Genomic DNA, 19158 nt, shown 5'->3' on the forward strand with positions numbered 1-19158 from the left:
GCACTAATCAGTTTGCTTAGGAGATGTCATCAGCAGAGTCATTGAGTCCTAGCTATGAAATCTACATTTTCATGCAATTTGAAGCAATAAACAAAATTCTTGGGATATTTACTCAGCACCAAAAATAATCTATTTTATGCAAGAAAAAAAATTACATTTTTCATATTTGTATATAGACCTTGCTTTTCTCTGTACTAGCTTGGGAAATAATCTCTCCCTCAGCTGAAACAGAGTAGTGTTTCATAGCAAGGTCATGTTTGGAAAATAGTATCTTAATATAAATTACTTAAGTGGCCATGATTAAATAAAAAAAGTTTTCTTTGACATGGAGGATCATTTTCCTTCTGTTTTAAACTCTGATTAGAAAAACTCATTCTGCCTTGTCACTCATAAGAGTTACATCTTTTAAAGAAATTAGTACATACTTTCTACCCCTTGGAATAAATTCTATGCCATTCATTGTAACTTAGTCCTCAACCATTATAGAGGCAAGCACTGTTTTATATATCTCACATTATATACTTTTATATTAAAAATATATAAATATATTCTTAATGTTGTATTTTATGTGTTCATTTGTTTAAACAGTCAAATAAATTGAAGGTTAATTTATATTGAAGTGAAATGCCCAAGGTCATATAGCTGTTAAGTAGCATTTCTAAGGACTGAACTTTATGTGTGACCCTCAGTCTGAGCTCCTGACAACTAAAAAATATTTTCAGAATCACTTTTATCTTTGTAAGATATCACAATGTTCGTGGCATTGTTTGCCTCAGTGAAATTAACAATTTGAATTAAATACTAATGTGAAAGGCCACCTTCAACAAAACTTTCATGTACCATCTTTGGTACTTGGGGACACGGGGTTTGGTCTCCAGAGAGAATTATTGTCTCAGACTAAATGCAACTACTGAGAATTATGGCAATTCGTTCAGGAGCAGCATCTACTTGCGATGAAATACTTGTCTTTAAAAATGATCAGTTCTGTTAGATATTCACTTCATTCTCCAACTGTAAATTATTTAGAAAAGGTATCACTTCTGCAATTCTAATAAATCCTATGGACTATTTCTCATGATACCATATTCATATGAGAATGTGAAAATCTCCATCTTCTCTGTTTTTTGTGCCAAAATAAAATATAGCAAAGCTGCTGAAAACTTGTATTAAAGCATTGAAATTATGTTTCAAAAAATAATCAGGACATATTCAAAGAGAGTCTCTTTGTGTGTGAGTGAAACTGATTAAGAGCCTCACGCATTTGCAAGCAAATGGAGATATCAGGCCCGTGGCATAAAAGGTTGCAAGTAGGGGTCGACTTTGTTTTAACATGAAAATCATACTACTCACTATGTGCATACTGCTTTAATGCACATCTCTTCCTTAACGAGTTCTGAATAATAAAAAGAGAATTATACTAGAAATTTCATATGGAATTATGTAATGTATGAAAAGGGTTTGCATAAGGTTTCTCTTCTATCCAGGAGATGAAGTGTATAATTCACTAAAACCCTGGATATTAACAGCTCCTATATCTGGACTGAACGGTCTTAGATATAAATGAAAATTTCATAGAAAATACAGTCTAGTTTAAAACAGTGTTCTCAGAAGAAGGTGAGAGAGATGGGAGACAATATTTTTACTTAGATTTGTGCCTTGCCATACGTAGACATGCTGAGGATGGCTGGACTTTTTCTTTTCTATCTAAAACACCAGAAATATGCCTAAGCGACATTGTTGGTTTTACCTGACACACAGTGATTTTAGCCTTTTCTTGGGAGACACCCTGTGCCTTTACTCTGTCATGATTCTAATGTTCCAAAGCAAACATGTTGAAATGTCTTAAAAGTCCTTCCATACACCCCTGGAAAATATTTTCCATTCAAAAGCCCAATCTAGGGACTTAATTTGGAAAAGTCTTTATTATTCACATAATCTTTAGATCTTAGGGCATTTGATAAGAGCGTTTATAGACAAACCATTTCTCAAATAAATCAGCCAGGAAATCTCAAGTATTAGTTCCTGTGAAGTGAACCCTGTAATTCTATCTTACAATTAGTTCTAATAAAACGCATACATCATAAAATTTAAATTAATTTTCAAAAATCTGGGATTCTTTGACAGTACTGGATACATATATCCGTGGACATAAACTCTATATTTTAGTCTGTTACATATGTTTTCCTAAGTTCTGTCATGTTCTAACATCCTCAGAGACAAAGGAGACTTCAACACTTGGATAATAATTGGGAGATGTAAACAAGCATGAAGGGGTATATTCTAGAATTCCAAATATAATTTCAGTTTGCCTCCAACATCAACTGATTAGCTTCACTTTCCTCATGATTAAATTTAACACGGTATTCCCTTCTGAAGTAAAACAGGTCTAGAGTCATCAGATGAAGGTGAGCAAGGCAGGTATTCAGATGGGGGTTTAGAGGGGTGGGAGGCATGGTGGTGATCAGAGATCAGATGATTGTATATGACTATGGGGTGGGGTGAAGGAGGTAGTCTTGTGTTCCGTGTCAGAGTCCAAGCAGGCTTTGGAGGGCTACCTGGTATGGGGTGTTAGAGCCCAAGAAGCGTATGGAGGACATCTCTGTGGAAGATGGTCTGCCACAAGTATCAGAGTCAGAGAAGAGTGAAAGTGTCATCCCCTCGGGAAAGCAGCCTAGCTGAGGATGACTATGCAAGGAGAGGATATGGTGGGATGGTTAGTGGGGGACAGTGTTCAGTACAAAGTATAGGAACATGGACAGGGATAGGAGATGTGATGAGTGTGTTGACAGGTGATGGTGTCATTTCTGCACACAGGGAGATTGACCAAAAGAGTAAATACATTAAGGGACATGGGATTTGGGTTTCTCATTGTCAGAGAAAGGATTAACAGACCAAAATATCACAGAGAAAAACAGATGTCCACTTTTTATGAGAAGGCACTGAGGAAGCACTTGAAAAGTTCTAATATTTGATTAGTGAAACTAATCAGCCAGTGAAACTATACTATAAGCTGACAGATGAGTCTCAGACAAGTCTCACATTTTCCTGAGATGTGGTGCATAATTATGCATCACAAATTTGAAAGCATCAATTAAAGGCTCAATTCACCCACCTGCAGACTGAGTAGTCTTAAACCTAGGATCAGTGAATGCATGGGAGAAATCGGACTAACTCATACTGGTGGGGACAGGAGACCCTTCTCATGAACATAGAATGGTAAGCTACTGTGTCACATGAGACTAGCACAGGAAAAGACACAATGCTATCACGACCCAAGAGATTATTTTACACTCAACTATGACATATGCTTTACATGTTTTGTCTCTGTTCTTACTGCAACCCACTATAGACATTGGTAATATGGATATTGTAAGACCATTTTTACAATGAACAGTGCAAAGCTTAGAATTTAAATACACCACTAGTTGGGATGTCGGAAAAGTATATTGCAGGATTAACGATCTTAGTCTGATTTTAAGCCCATACTTTTTAGCCTTTATACTCCCTTCCTAAAATGAAATAAAAGTAGTCTCCCAAATACGGTAGCTCTTCAGATGTTGTATTATTCCAGTTGCTAGACTTCAGTAACTCTGTTACACTAAATACTATCTTCTCAGTACACATTGCTATTGTGTCTTCAATGAAAAAAAATAATAGCAAGGAAATGTGGCTCTAAGATATTATGACGCTAAGATAATCAAGGGTTTCTAAGGAAATTAGTTATTCCGTTTATCACGATGATGATAATTTATACATTTTATATGCCAGGTGATTTTATTCTTTCTCTTATTTCTGATGGCTGTCATTCATAGTGCCTTATTACCTTATATGTTTACTTTTTTAACTGCTTGCTGCCCATTTTGTTTGTAAACTTACGTAGGAAGCTTCTCTGAGGCATGGGATAAAGTTGAGCACTTCCTGAATGGGTTATCATCTGGTTCTGGCATGGGGCTTAAATGTACTCCTATTGGAAACACATCTAAATTCCTGGCTTGAATCAGTGTTTTTGGACTCACCATTTGGGATGAATTTATGTTGCAAACTTGTGCAAATGTCAGCTTGTGCTTATATATTTGAGGGGAGATATTTTACTCCTTCATTCGGGACCAAGTTTGGAGACAGGCAATTTTCCTATTTTCATCTGGGAATTAGAGTTATTTCTAATTCACCTTTACATGAAGAGAATAGTACGCTGGAGTTCCAACTAGAAGAAAAGACGATTTCTGCTTTGACTTTCTCATAGGGGCTCAGCCTTAAGATTGTTTTCTTCTGTACCAGCACCCACCCCAGTCCTGTGAAATATCAAAAAACGACACTCAAAAAACCTGGGATTTGCACATGTGATTCACGGTGAAAATTGGCTTCAGTGTTCCAATCGGTCTCAGGGTCTGGGCTTCACTCAGCTATTGCTCTAAGTTCTTTACTTTTGTGTCAGACTACATATGAATGTCTTTTCTTTTCCATTTTGTTGATTATTTTTAAAAGAAAGGTCAGTCCTAGGTCCTCATCTGCTACATTGCCAGAAACGGAACCTAGAAGGGTAAGTTTTTCATGATTTATTCAATTAAACTCTCAAGTTCGGTAATACACATTGCTGAAATTAATTTGAGGGAGAGACTATTACAGATGGCATAGATGATCTCATAACTTTCTATTTAAAGAAAAAAATTAACATATGTTCATCTTTCCCCTTGTTAATGTATTTCTTTTCTTTTCATTGAAGATAAATAATTTTCTTTTAATATTTTAAGGGATGCTGAGTGTTGAGAGGCCTACAGAGGTGTTCTATGTATTGTATTCTATGCTAGTTTCAATAGGAAAAAAAAGCTGCATCGCTTGGTAAGTGACAATCTCTCTGGATACACTTGCAAAAAGTTATCTCAAAAGGAAAGGTTTGTGTTTCTTATAACTATTCAGTCGTGGACAAGAACAATACACGGATGTAAACAGTCACAAAAAGGCTGTTCCGGGACTAAAACCTCATTTGCAACCACAAGATCTTTGAATGTGTTGATTTTAAATCAATGCATAATTTCATGGCAGTCCCTCTCTACTTGTAATTCTGGTGTGTCATTTGGTCTCAAAAGACCTGATCTAAAGTTGGTAATGCTTATTACATTAAAACTTGCCAATGCCACTTGGAAAAATTAAACCATGTTAGTTAATTAAAATATGCAGTATTTAATATGGTGCTTCAAATTATTACAGATACTTGACAGATATACAAGGGGTTCAGTGACTTGTCTTTTGGAATTCAGTGATTGGAGCTGCTTCTCTGAGTCTTATGTACAGTCCTGCACTTCACAAAGCTAATATATTGGAATGTGTCATGAGTAACCCTACAGTTATTTTTACTTACATTTATTTTATATGAAACACAGGCTTTTAATATTTATACTTGTTTTGTATGAAATACAGGTTTTTAATAATTACGTAGTCAAATCCTCTTGTCTGAGGTCTGATAAAAGCAGGAAACAAATGTCCTCTTGTTTAGTTAAGACCCAAGAAAAACTAGAAAGAGCAATGTTTGGCAAATGCACAAATGATTACTTGTGAATTTTATATAAACATTGAACTTGGTTTAGGCAAGATATTCCACTGATGGGTTTTACAATGAAACTCACATATTAGGGAATAATATCAAAATTTGATTTGAGAATAATAGTGTTGCCTGGCACAGTATTTGGCACATAAAGGCATTAATAATCAATCAAATATGTGTGGATAAATCAATCACTAAATGAACTATATAATGGATTTATACATTTAAAATAGCTCAATAAATATCTAATGGCACATTATCTTTAATTTTGTTAACTTGTCAAACAGCTGGTCTAGATCAGAGCTTTTAGCTGTGCGGATGTATGGGTGATCCTTGGGCCCTTGGAATTATGTGCCAAATTACGAGTTAAATGCCTAAATGTGTTTTTTTCCTCCTGGGGAAAGAATCACTGCTCCTAGAAGATCCTTCAAGTGTCTGAGATGCACAAAGTTTAAATATCACTATTTTACGTAAAAGGGGATTTGTCACCAGCTAAACCCCAAGACCTGGCCCTGACTGCCCACCTGCTTGTACTCACTAACCTTTGTCTTACACTTTTCCCTAAGCTCTTCTTTCCAGCTTTCCTCTTAACTGAGACAAATGAAACATAACCACCCCTAGGTGATGGCATCTGCCCTGACAACATCTCCCACTGGCCCAGACCACCCACACTGCTGGAGCTAAACCTGACTCATGCCTGCACAGATGGACCATGGAGTGACCTCTGGAATGACCTACAATTACCTTTACCTAATTATGATACTAAAATCTCCACCCAAGGAGGAGCATCAGCCTCATTTACATGACATACAACGCATGTATAGGCATGTTTCCTTAAAATGCATACATTACCTTATGCCTGCCTCTGCGTTGGATGACAAGACATCCCTATCAAAATATTCATTGTAACCCTATACAAAAGGAACTCATTCACCCTCTTTTGGGGGAGTCACAGCTTTGGGAGCCATTCCCTGTGATCTCCTTATTTGCTGCAAATAAAAGTTTCTTTGTGGGACAACTCAACCTGGTACAGTTTCTGACTCACTAAGGAGTAAACCCATGTTGATTTGATTACAGATTTATTCTTTTGGATCAAGGTATTTCTCCCATCAACATGGTGGTCTCTTACTAGAACAACAAGGAAAAAAATTTTCTGATATAGCCAAGTCTAGGGATTTCAAAAAAACAAAGCATTCTTAGACTGGATCATTGCCACTTACTAACATAACAAAACCTCACAAGGGTGCAAACTCCACAATGGCAGGAATTTCTTTTGCCTTCTTCACCGGCTATATTTCCCAGCACCTAGAGTGGCACCTGGCTTATAAAGGTGGTCAAATTTTGTTGAGCAAATGAATTAAGAAGAGACTTATTGGGGTGCCTGGGTGGCTCAGTCGTTAAGCGTCTGCCTTCAGCTCAGGGCGTGATCCCAGGGTCCTGAGATGGAGCCCCGCATCAGGCTCCCTGCTCTCCACTGGGGGCCTGCTTCTTCCTCTCCCACTCCCCCTGCTTGTGTTCTTTCTCTTGCTGGCTGTCTCTTTCTCTGTCAAATAAATAAATAAAATCTTAAAAAAAGAGAGAGAGACTTATTGCCTATATTTCAACAATTCAGTGATCTGTTATAAATGCTTAATAAACTTAAAGAATGCAAAATTCAATATCCTCACAAATCCCAAGTTATATAAATTTTAGATTTTATGTGTGAGTTACTTTATGTACTCAGATATTGGAACAGCCTGTAATAATTAACTCAAGAAATGCCCAAAGCTATTTTTTAAATTGCCTATCATAATTTTTGAAAATCCAACCTATCACAATTTTTGGAAATCTTCTGGTGTATGGGGAAATACGTAAAGAACTGCAGCCAGCTGAGTCCCTAACAGTCCTATCTATGATGTCATGTTCAGGCTTAAATCGAAACTTGAATCATCTTCAGCTTTGCTTTATTGAATGGTTTTGCATTCAGCTAAAACAGTCACACTATTTTATTCATCCATCAAAAGCCTAGTGTGCAGTATGAGCACGACATGTTTGTGGACAAGGTAGATACCAACAGAGCTTATACTCAAGGTGGGGAAAATGGAAAGATCCATGCCTCTGATTTACAGTTCTTTCTAAAAGAATTAAGTCACAAATTATTGAAATGAAAGAAAGCAAAAAAAAAAAAATTAAGAAATAACAGTGAGTATTACATTAATTATATCCACATTTACATATTAATGAAAACTGAAACCTAAAAAGAACTTAAAGGTGATCTAATATAAATTCATGTGACAGATGGGAAACCTAAGACCAAAGAGGTGAATTAGCCTGTGCAACATAAAACAGATAATGCAAGAAGTCAGAAGTTAGTTTTCTGACAGCCTTCTCAGAATATGTCCTCATAGGATAGGAACTCACCCATCCCCCATTATTACTGAATGAGTGTTAGTTGAATTCATTAACTAGCTCATTTTATTTCCCACATAAAGAAAAAGATATTATAATGTGCTAAAAACCTCAGAGTGATTAAGAACTAAGATGTAGGTCATGTGTACTGATGGGTTAATCTTTATCAGCAGATATTCCAGTGGTTCTAACTTTCTTAATAAAAGCCAAGCTATGGGTAAACAGCTATCCTGGTAAAGATGGGATGGGAATATTTAGGTACACCATTTCAGAGGGTCATTAGTAATATCTATCAATATTAAATATGTCTACCTTTTGATCTTACAATCACATCTCTAGAACACAAGTTTACAGACATGCATACAAATTAGCCAGGATATTTATAAAAGTGGCACTTGTAATAAGAGGGAAAAAGGCAAATAGGTAGCTTTACTTAATCATTAGGATTACAGAGACGTGACTATTTTTAAAGTCTCTGTGAAAATTTTAGTCCCAGCATCTAGGAGGGGTCTGATATATAGTAGGAGTATAATAAAATTTAGTTTAACTCTTCAAAAGCACAGAACCTGACACAACCACTTGTACGTAGAACTTCAATATTCTTGATTAATTCATTCTACCCTAAATGTACTCATTCAACCTACTGGGAGGCACTTTGACAACATTAATGGTTGAGAACCAGCATTGGCGAATAGTGTCAAATATCTAGATACTTTTCTGGGCTCTAACACATGGCCATTCAAAACCTGTTCTTCTTTTGTTTCCTTTTTTAAAGCAGGGATAACATCACTAACCTCATTGGATCGTTCTAAGCAATTATCCTAACATCAGAGACATGATGAGTGGGTCACCATCATCATCACCATCATCATCTTCATCTGTATACGCACACAGGAGTTACGTACTCTATGCATTGTTTTTGCTGTCTACGAAGCGTTTAAAATACTGGCTCCATTTTATTGGGTTGTAATGGAGGTCAAGAGAATTGTGGACTACAATAGTGTTTTGAGTTTCAGGTAATTGTAAAGTAGCATTATTTAATAACAATTTTAACAAAAATCCTGAAAATTCTTCCTTGAAATATGTTTAATATAATTACAATGAATTGTGACAGGGCTATTGAAGCTGACTTTAGGAATAAATCCATTTAAAAGAAAAATTTACTAACAAATCATGTGCCTACTAGAGAGAGATTCTGAAATTATAGTTTTTAATAGTATAGCAGTAAAAAGACAAAATTCCTTCTCTCTGCAGGTATAACCATTTACTTAAGTTTGGTCTATTTTTTTGAGGTGTATACAAACACTGACTAATATTGAACTTTATATTTCAAAAAGGGACAAAAGGTTATGTTTTGCTTTGCAAGTTTTACCTTCTACAGCTCTCAAATGATGTGACAAAAATTTTGAACTGTCAAGCTATACAGTGTCACAGTGTCAACTAGTGTATATTCTTGTGATTACATAGCTTCAAAACTAAACAGGCTTAATTTTATGTAGATTTTTTTTCAGCAATTTTTTTTCCATGAAGGGCCATGTTTTTGACTTTGAGGGCCATAGAGTCTCTGCTTCAACTACTCAACTCTGCCACTGAAACATGAAAGTAGGGGTGCCTGGGTGGCTCAGTCAGTTAAGCATCTGCCTTCAGCTTAGGTCATGATCCCGGGGTCCTGGGATCGAATCCTGTATCAGGCTCCTTGCTTGCTGGGGAGTCTGCTTCTCCCTCTGCCTGCTGCTCCCCCTGCTTGTGTTCGCTCTCTGACAAATAAATAAAATCTTAAAAAAAAAAAAAAAAGAAACATAACACCAAAGACAATACACAAACAAATAGGAATGGGTGTGTCCCAATAAAACTTTATGTACAAAAACAGTCTGTGAGCCAGACCTCACCTAAGGCTGGATTCTTGAGCTTTGCTTTAGATCTCTTTTTAGCATTCAATGCTAGTGCTAAACCCCTAAACCAGACAGGATTTACATGAATTTTATGACCTTGTACAAACTCATGCAAATGGGAGATTTCATGCACAACCTTTAATTTTTAAAGGCACAGCATTGTCCAATAGTGAGTTAACCACTGTCATAGGGCGAATGAAAGGCATTTTTCATGGATAGAATCCTGTCAGAGACAGTGTTACTTTATAAAGAGAAAATAGCACATTAGTTACTCTTCATTACATGAAAAAACAAAAGCTACTCACGAAATATTAAAAGCATGTGGATATTGAGTGAAAAGAGAAATAGATGAGCTATGACAGCAAAAAGAACCATTTCAGTGCATTTTATTGATCATTAACCTTTTGCTTTAGGAGGCATTTGAAAACAACAGAGAACTGTGTTATTGGTTTGGCATGAAACCTCTAATGATGCGTGAGAATATATGCTCAAAAATGTCAAAGGTCACCGGAGAAATCACATATTGGCAGATAAAATGTTTTTGATGTTGTGTTATACAGAAGTGAAAGGGCAATAAGCTAACTTTTTTTTTTTTTTGTAATGCTGGCTTGGGGAACTTTTGTGGTATTTAGTAACGTTGAAACTGAATGTGGTTCAATCTGGCCTTCTCCTTCCCAGATAGCATAAGATAAAACTGATTGATAAAATATCAGTGTCAAGGACCTAGTTCTTACCAAGGACGCGTTTAAAATGGTCAAGAATCAACCAGAATATTTATATTAATGGTGGTTCACCAACTTGTCAGTAAAAATTGTCAAAAATTGGAGAAACTGCTCACTTATAGGCAGACACAATCTTTGCTATATAAAGCATTCATCCATTTTGCTCCTTCTGTGATTGTTAATGTCTAACATATGTCCACGACTGGTACCTGATCTTAGCTATTATAAATATTAGGATAGGATCAAGGGAGGTTTTTCTTTTCCAGAACAAAAGGCCCACAAATCAATTTGAGAGGGATTTTAAAAATCTGGAAGTTTGGTTGGATTATGTACCTTTTACACATCACCAAATAAACATTAGTATGCTAACAAAATGCTACCACACTCAGAGTGTTATACATTTAGGACCTCATCTGAATTTCTTAAGCTGGTTTAATTGGAGAAGAATTCAACACTACCTTCTAAAATAAACTCAATTTGCAAAATTAAGCTTTGCAGGTGTATTAATTTGATGAAGATAAAAATGAACTTTAAACCAAAAACATTAACTTGTTATAAGGATGGGATGGATTTCTTGATTTTGGCTGACAATAATTTACAATCTACCTGAAGAGAAGGTAACATTTATAACATGGTATAAATAAAAAACACCAAATATGCATTAAAGAAGAAATCTTCAGGGATTATCCTGTAGGTAATGTTTGAATGATCTAAGATGGGTTGGTTTGTGAGTTTTACTTTAAGCGATCAAGCAAAAACAAAATAAAAACGAAGTCATACTTTATTTCTAGTTTCCCATCTCCCCCCACATTGAATTCATCAAACACCACTATTGATTCTACCTCCAAAATCTTGCAGGGGTCCCCATTTCTCTCCACACGCTTCCTCCACTCCATCCCACCCACCAGAGATTCTCATTGCGACTTTCACGCTAACTTCCCAACTGGCTTCCCCGCCTCAATCTATTCGACATATAGTGGCCAGTATGATTTAAAAAACAAAACAATACAGGGGCGCCTGGGTGGTGCACTTGGTTAAGGGTCTGACTTAGTTTTGGCTCAGATCTTGATCTCAGGGTCATGAGATTGAACCCCACAGCAGGTTCCACGCTCAGTGCAGAGTCTGCTTCAGATTCTCTCTCCCTCTCCCTCTGCCCCTCCCGCTCATGCTCTCTCTCTAAAATAAATAAATACATCTTTAAAACAAACAAAAGAACACGACCACCCCCCAATCACCCCACAAAAACCAAAAAACGATTTAAATCCTACCACTCTTCTGCTTAAACAGTAAATTACTTCCCATTTACTGGATATAAAATCCAGCTGCCTTATCATGACCTAAGTCAACAATATGCCTCCTTTATCTGATTCCATTTTTTCTTGTCCAGACTCTTCTTCTTGCCGCAACATCTTTGAGTTAATGATTTCTCTGTTCAGAGAGCTGTAGTCTTAAGTCCTTTTATGATTAGAAAATTCTCCTCTTTTAGCTTTTTGCTGAAATCTTCCACCACCCCTCACTTCTCACTCTCTCGAGTTCCCCTTTCTTCCATTGCCATTATTAACCCACTGACTGAATTTCCTTAACAGTCTGTAATTCAGCTCATTTTCTGATTACTTGCCTTATGCCTATTACTTCTTATTGAATGAAAGCTCCGTGAGAACATAGGCACTATTTTCTTTGCTAACTGCTATATCACACTGCCTAGATGAAGACCTACACACAACAGCTAATTGGATATTAATTAAGAAATGAGAGACACACAAAGGATGAAAATTCTGCAGATCCAATAATAAAAGGACAATACAAGTTACACCCCTCCATACCCAACTAGATGTTTTATAATTAAAGTTTCATGTCCTTAGATGTTTTTTGAAAATATTATAATTGCACAAAGAGATGAAATGTAAATAGACAACGTAGAGAAAATACTATAGTCGTGAAAAAATTAAAAACCCTTTCGTTTATGCAGAAAAATCACAAAAAAAGTTTAAGAACAAAACGACTTTGTTTATGTAACTTATTTCCTGTCCCCAAACTTGATAGAGCCTGATATGAAGCATTGCTGAATCAGAATGTCAAGTCTCAGTTAATGACAACCACTTATTGAGCTCTTATCTAGATGGGACTATGATTTATGCTTTACATGGACTTATGTTAATCCTCACAACAACCTTTATTGAGTTGCTATGACTATTCTCATTTTGCAGATTAGGGAATCTAGAATCTTTTATCTCAACAAGACCATAGAAATAAAAAAATTTCAGCAAATCATCTGCTAGGCTTATGGGAAAAAAAGGCACTGCTTTTTTACAGATTTTACTGCTGTGCTTAATCATTTATGAATCTTAGTTTAACTTCTGTGTCTTGCTGGAAAATGGAGAGACTGCGGAGTGCTCAGTTAATTAAGAGAAAAGACATTGCCTGTCTTTCCCCGTGATTCATGCAGAAATGTCAGTGAATGGAGATTGGTATAGGAAGCAAAAGGAATGAGAAGATTATATCAGACTGAAAGATGAGAGACAATGATCCAGAACTCTCATTCGTTAATTCACTTTATTAATTCTTTTATTGATTTCCTCTCAATTACCAAGCATAGTGCTATATGCCAGAGATAAAAAGATAAATAAAAAGCGTTCCCTGCCCCAGACACAGTTACTGTCATTTGAGTAGAGAGACAAGTAAACCAATAACAAAAATATGCTGATCCCTTCTATAATGGATGGTATTTATGAAACACTTTTCAAGAGTTAAATACATACCTAACTTCTGAGTAAATAACACAGTGTGAAAAAAACCAGCTTTAGAAGATTTTATGAGACAGTAGGGAAACATCAAAAGCACAATTCATTAAGTAAAGACTACACATCTTAGTAGATACAGAACAGAAAAAAAAGAAGAGAAAAAAATCCCTATTTTTCTCTTCGAACAATATTGAAGTATTCAATATTGTATTCAGGGATTCAATATTGAAAATATTGAAAAATGTTGAAAAATCCATATTTTTCTCTCTGAAGCAAGAAAATACGTTTTCTTAAAGTTGGGCTGTTTACAAACTCACCCTGCTCTCCCACGTCATATCGTATTGTTATTTATTTTAGACATAAAGCTGTCAGATTAATGCCTGTTCTCGTGCACAACTTCATCCTTGATTGTCTGAAGTTAATTCCTACGAGCCACTGCCTGACAGATGGTTTCAAACTTTTACATTCTCACAATAAAGAGACAAGTTTACCCTTTTCTGGAAAACTATATAAATTTGATTTCCAATAACTCTCAAGGATAAAATTAGCATCTAGGCTTGATAGCTATACAACATCCTGCATTTCCGTGAGGTATACCTGACAATTGTCTTGCAAACCAAGTGACATTTTTACACTGACAAGTCAAATTTAAGGCATCTTTTCAAGTTAACATCCTTGCAAGTGCAAACACGTAATTGTAAACAAAAGCTTACAAAAGCATTTGCACTCCTGAAATTTTTTTAAAAATGTTTCACTCAATTACAGGCTATTTTCTTTTTCTAATTTTTTATTTTCTATTTTCTAATTTTCTATTTTCTAAATACTCTTTATTCAAATATGTTTCTCTTCCTTAGCATTTGTATAACACTGATTATTATATACTCCCACACTTATAAACTTTATTTAAATTTTAGTGTAAGGTCTGTGTTTGATTTTTAATATTTCCTTTTTCAGGTGTGCCTGTTTTATGTTATTTCCTAGTTTCAGAGATTCAAGTTTATATAAAAGTTAAACAAATACATATATACACACTTACAGAACCATATATATGTGTATATATATTTATATGCCTTTAATCTGCCCCGCCGCTTGTTTGCACGGACGGACACACACACACAGGTTTTAGAGAAAATGTAAGTAAAAGAGAGAGAGATATACTCAGATTTCGCATAACACAGCTTTCCCTCAGGTTCTATCTAGTAACCTTAATTTGATTTTAGGGCCTCCTCCCAAGCAAGCATTATAGAAACTTCTCGGACCACTTCTGATTAATCACTGAAGCCTTCCATAAGGAACCCCTCCATCCACCCTCTTTGCCTAAAGATGCAAATGTGTCTTGTGCTTTACTGCATTATTCAGATTCTGAGCCCATTATTGTCCAATTTTATTTGGATCCAAGAATGATTTAAGATTAGAAAAGGAAAGCTTTCTGCTTACCTCATCAGGCACTTGTCTGTGTGAATCAATGAGGAAAACCTGCATTTTAAATCTTAGCTTGGCCCACACTGTGGGCTCTAAGGACTGGGGAAGACAAAGTCTTTTCTCCCTTCAGGCTCCTGTCTGGATTAGCATTATTTTACCTGCTGCCCTCACAGAAAACAGGCTCAAGCCACCCCTGAAAAGACAATACAGTGGTAACAGAATCTGAAACATACATCTGAAACGAGGCCTGAGGACTAGAGATTCCATATTTTAGAGTGTGGAGCTCAACCACCATGTGAGGCTTGCCAAATAAAATGGGGCAAAACAAGTTTTGTGACTCAAATCCCTGACTCATGCTAAATAAATATAAGAAGTTTAAGGGGTGAGAAAACAAAGTTTTGGGGGGAGGGTTTGGGGTGTTACCATCACAACAACTTGTTCCCTTGACGTGGGAAGAAAATGGTTTCTTCCTCTTTACCTCAATTTAAGAGAGAGGCTTCAAGGAGACCACTTTATATATCCCCTGTATTTTGAGTACACAGTGGATTGGGATGTGTTTCCTTATACATAAAACTCTCAGAAGCACAAGCCAGCCAGCCTTTTCTGAATTGGAATTAAATTGGAATTGCTGCTGCGTTGGTCTTGGTTGTAAACCTAGAGTTTGTCGGGGCAATGAATGCCTCAGTTTGCAAATTTCCTCGGATAAGATGTCAACCACATGAGAGAGTCCTCGGTGCCTCCTTTCATTCATCCTCACACACCACACGAGGGGCCAGAAAAGCTCAGCAAAAATAACCCTGGCCAGCTGCCATCGAGCCAAAGCGTCTAGTGTGAGAAGTGGGGGAACACGGAGCTCCTTAGTCAAGGTACTTAGTAAGAATTCTCTAAGATGGGTTGGTGGATGGGAAGAACCCAGGAGAGGGACCTTAATGGACTCTCCTTGGACCTTGGGATCCACACAGCATGGTGGCTCTCAAGACAGTCATTTCTTACATGGTGGTTCAAAGATCCAAGAAATCGAAGCAGAAGGTGCCGGTCCTCTTAAAACGCAGGCCCAGAACTGGCCTAGCCTCATTCTTGTCATAGTCCATTGGTTAAAGCAGCTCCTGGCCAATTCAGGTAAGAGAGGAAGGGAAAGAGTCCTCATCTCTTGATGGGGGTATGTTAAAAATGTGCAGCCATCTTTGATCTGTCCACGGTCACGACTGAGGAAACTAATGTTAAGTAAGTGCTGATTTACTAAGTCCCTTCCTGCCTCCTTACCTTTTTCTCTGTTCAGAAGCCATGGTTAGTGAGAAAGTGGAAAAAAACAGAAGTTCCAGATAAAGAGAGAAGCTCTTTAAGACCAATAGGGTGCAGCAGACCTGAGATGAGCAAGGGGACGATTTTGTATTATTTTATTTGGATTTAGACAGGAAAGTTCAGTTATCAATTAGAACACTTAAAACAAGTCCAGACATGTCCCTGGACTTGCCTTAAGTTATATTCAGGATTAGAGAAACAATTAACATCATAAGGCATTTAAAAGTGTGATGAGCCCTGTTAGAATGGCTACATCAGAAAGACAAGAGGTCGGAATGTGTTGGTGAGAATGTGGAAAAAAGGAAATCCTCATACGCTGTTGGTGGGATTGTAAACTGGTGCAGCCAGTATGGAAAACAGTGTGTAGGGTTCTCAAAAAATTAAAAATAACAGGGGCCTGGGTAAGCATCCGACTCTTGATTTCAGCTCAGGTCCTGATCTCAGGGTCATGAGATCAAGCCCCCACCCCCATCAGGCTCCGCACTGGGCATAGAACCTACTTAAGATTCTCTTTCTCCTCTCCCGCCCCTCCCCACCCCAGCTAGCGCTCTTTCTCTCTCAAAAAGCAAAACCAAAAAACATTACAGAGTCTAATTCAGATTCACAAAGGCCTCCCGCAAATATGAATGAGCCTAAAGATATGCCAAGGTGTCATGCACGTTTGATTCATAAAAACGTTAGGGTATCAGAGAGTCAAGTTTATCCTTAACCTGTACAGTAAGGCTTTAACACAACTAAAACATTGAGATCTGAATATGTTAGAGGGAGAAACTGTTTTTTGATGCATTTTTTTCCCTCCCTTTAAAAATACCACTTAGTATCAAGGAAGAATGATTGAAATCAAGTGCTGATAGACTCAGGACCCTAAAATTATGTACTTATGACCATTTGGAGAAGTTGTTCTGGACCAGTAAAGGCAAGAGGTCATTTTTCCTTTTTGATCTCTCTTCTGAACCAGAAACAAACAAACAAACAAACAAACAAATAAACCATGGGCCTCTCCTTTCAACATAGCATTTGCTGGCTCAGTTTCCACCTTGAGTAGCAAGCAAGTTTACAAATAGGATCAATGAAAACGATACAAACTATGGAATAAAAGGCACAAAGCATTTCAAGGATTAAGAAGTTAGCACTAACCTCATTCTTGCAGTATTCTGGGTGGGAGAAAAGTAGAAATCGCTTCTAAGCACGCAGTACTGAGGACCGACTCCCTCAGAGAGAACGAGAACCACGTTCTAGGTGTTATTTCATCCAATCACCACACAATAGAAGCAGACACTTCTAACCTCCACTTGACAGGAATTGTAAAGGAATTTAAAGTGATCAAGTCATGTGCTCGAAAGCACAAGCAAGGGAGTGGCAGACTCAGGACTTGTGGGCTGATTCCAAGCCCGTGATCTCATCATTTCCCAAATCTTCTATCATCTTTTCTAAAATACAAGTTACAAGACTTGACCAAGACTCAGCTCACAGCTCTACATAATTTCCTTCCCACAAGTGTGTGGCTCAGATCTCGAAACTTCCCCTAGGCAAGTTACCATCTGCAACAGATTCCTCCCAGGTTTGTAGGGGCTCTTCCAGTTTCGCCATCTCACCTGAGCAGCTGGGGCTCGTCTACCATCACAACCACCTGTAGCCCACTAGCTGCCTTTTTCACCAGGGTGTGGCTGTAAACACAATGTTCTCCACAGGACTTAAGAAGTCTGTGAGGAGAAGTATGGGTAGGCATTATTTTCAAGAAAATCCTTTTGTAGATACTCAACGACTTTTCATTGAAAGGTGAACGTCCCATGAAAATAAGTGAGATGTTTTCATTGTTATTACCTTGGAAGATATACCCATCGTTTCTTCTCCCTTTTGTCATTCCTTTACATTCAAATCTTTACCTGCATCTACTGTTCTTTCTCTCTTCAGGATTATCTCATTACTTTGAAATGAATCTCTTGAGCTATGGCATGAGGCAATTAGGAATTAAAAAAAAATTCTGTATTTCTCATACAGAAGTGGGGAAACAGAAGTAGAGAGTGGCTTTTTTTTTTTTTCCCCTACAGAAAGGGACTAGTCAGGAAGAGTCTTGCATAGAGGCAAACATTTAATTTCTGAAGGGAGAAGAGTTTTACTTTTTGTGGTAGCAGTAGTCAAAAACATCTGTTTTGGTGCTTCCAAACCCCACAGGACAGTCTGTCACTCATGCATAGTGAGTGGTCCTGGCAGCTGGACGTAACCTGATCTAGGTAAGAGCACAAAAATAGTAATGTTCTCGAAATGGGCTTTTCTTGGATACTCTTCACATGATTTCCTTGTATCTAATATATTTCTTTCTGCCAAGACTCTCTAAAAATTTCTCAGCCATTCCAGGCTAACTTCCAGAACCTTCTCTGCATGCTAGACCAGCCCTACCCGATAAAGTGACTCTGGTTTAAACTTAATTACTGTAATCCATGAGGAACATATATGAGGTCACAAACAGGCCTGTTTACTTAAAGGCAAGAACAATAAACCTTTTAGTCTGAGATTTAACCATCTTTCTGAATAACATTCTCTATATATTACCACTGGTGTTGACTTATGGCAACGTTCTGAGCTATTTGCCATTTGGATCTGCTTTGAGAGAATACAGATTGCAGCCAGCAGGACTAGGCTCCTTACATGTGCCCAGTATTGTGCTACGGACCCTATAAACATTGTCTTAATTCTCGCAATTACTTGAGAATATATTCTAAAATAGCTTTCTCATCCTCAAATTGCTCTCTATCCCTTCCCTTGCTTTATTACTTACATATAAGCTCCCTGAGAAGAGGAATCTTAGATCTCTTATCTCAAGACCGGTGTCTGAAACTATCGATGAATTCATGAACCAACCTTTGAGGAAGATTGTATTATTATGTGTATCTGGCAAGCAATCATTGAAGAAGAATTCAGCATTTAAAACGCAATAATAACAGTAATATGATGAACCTAGTAGAGTCTGTTACTGAGGGTCCATGAACCAAACTGTGATAAAGGCTTTCTGTGATTACATCATGCCATCTGCCAGGACACTCCTCCAAGGTAGGTCTTTCCATTGGTGCTCTTTCAGAGAAACACTGTCTTAGAGGGGATTAATTTCTTCTCCAAGGCCACGCAGTTATTTAAAACATGGCTAGGAT

General features: G+C 37.2%; 1 long non-coding RNA gene across 1 annotated transcript in view; it reads right to left on the reverse strand.

The window, feature by feature from the left end:
- LOC125283755 (uncharacterized) overlaps window positions 1-17305 on the reverse strand; it is a 535062-nt gene extending 517757 nt beyond the window's left edge. Inside the window, exon 1 of the long non-coding RNA XR_007191731.2 lies at window positions 17147-17305. This is a non-coding gene — a long non-coding RNA (uncharacterized LOC125283755). The remainder of the gene's footprint in view (window positions 1-17146) is intronic.
- Between the last annotated feature and the right edge of the window lie 1853 nt (window positions 17306-19158).

The sequence above is a fragment of the Ursus arctos genome, unplaced genomic scaffold, assembly GCF_023065955.2.
Source record: "Ursus arctos isolate Adak ecotype North America unplaced genomic scaffold, UrsArc2.0 scaffold_14, whole genome shotgun sequence".
NCBI classification, from domain to species: Eukaryota; Metazoa; Chordata; class Mammalia; order Carnivora; family Ursidae; genus Ursus; species Ursus arctos.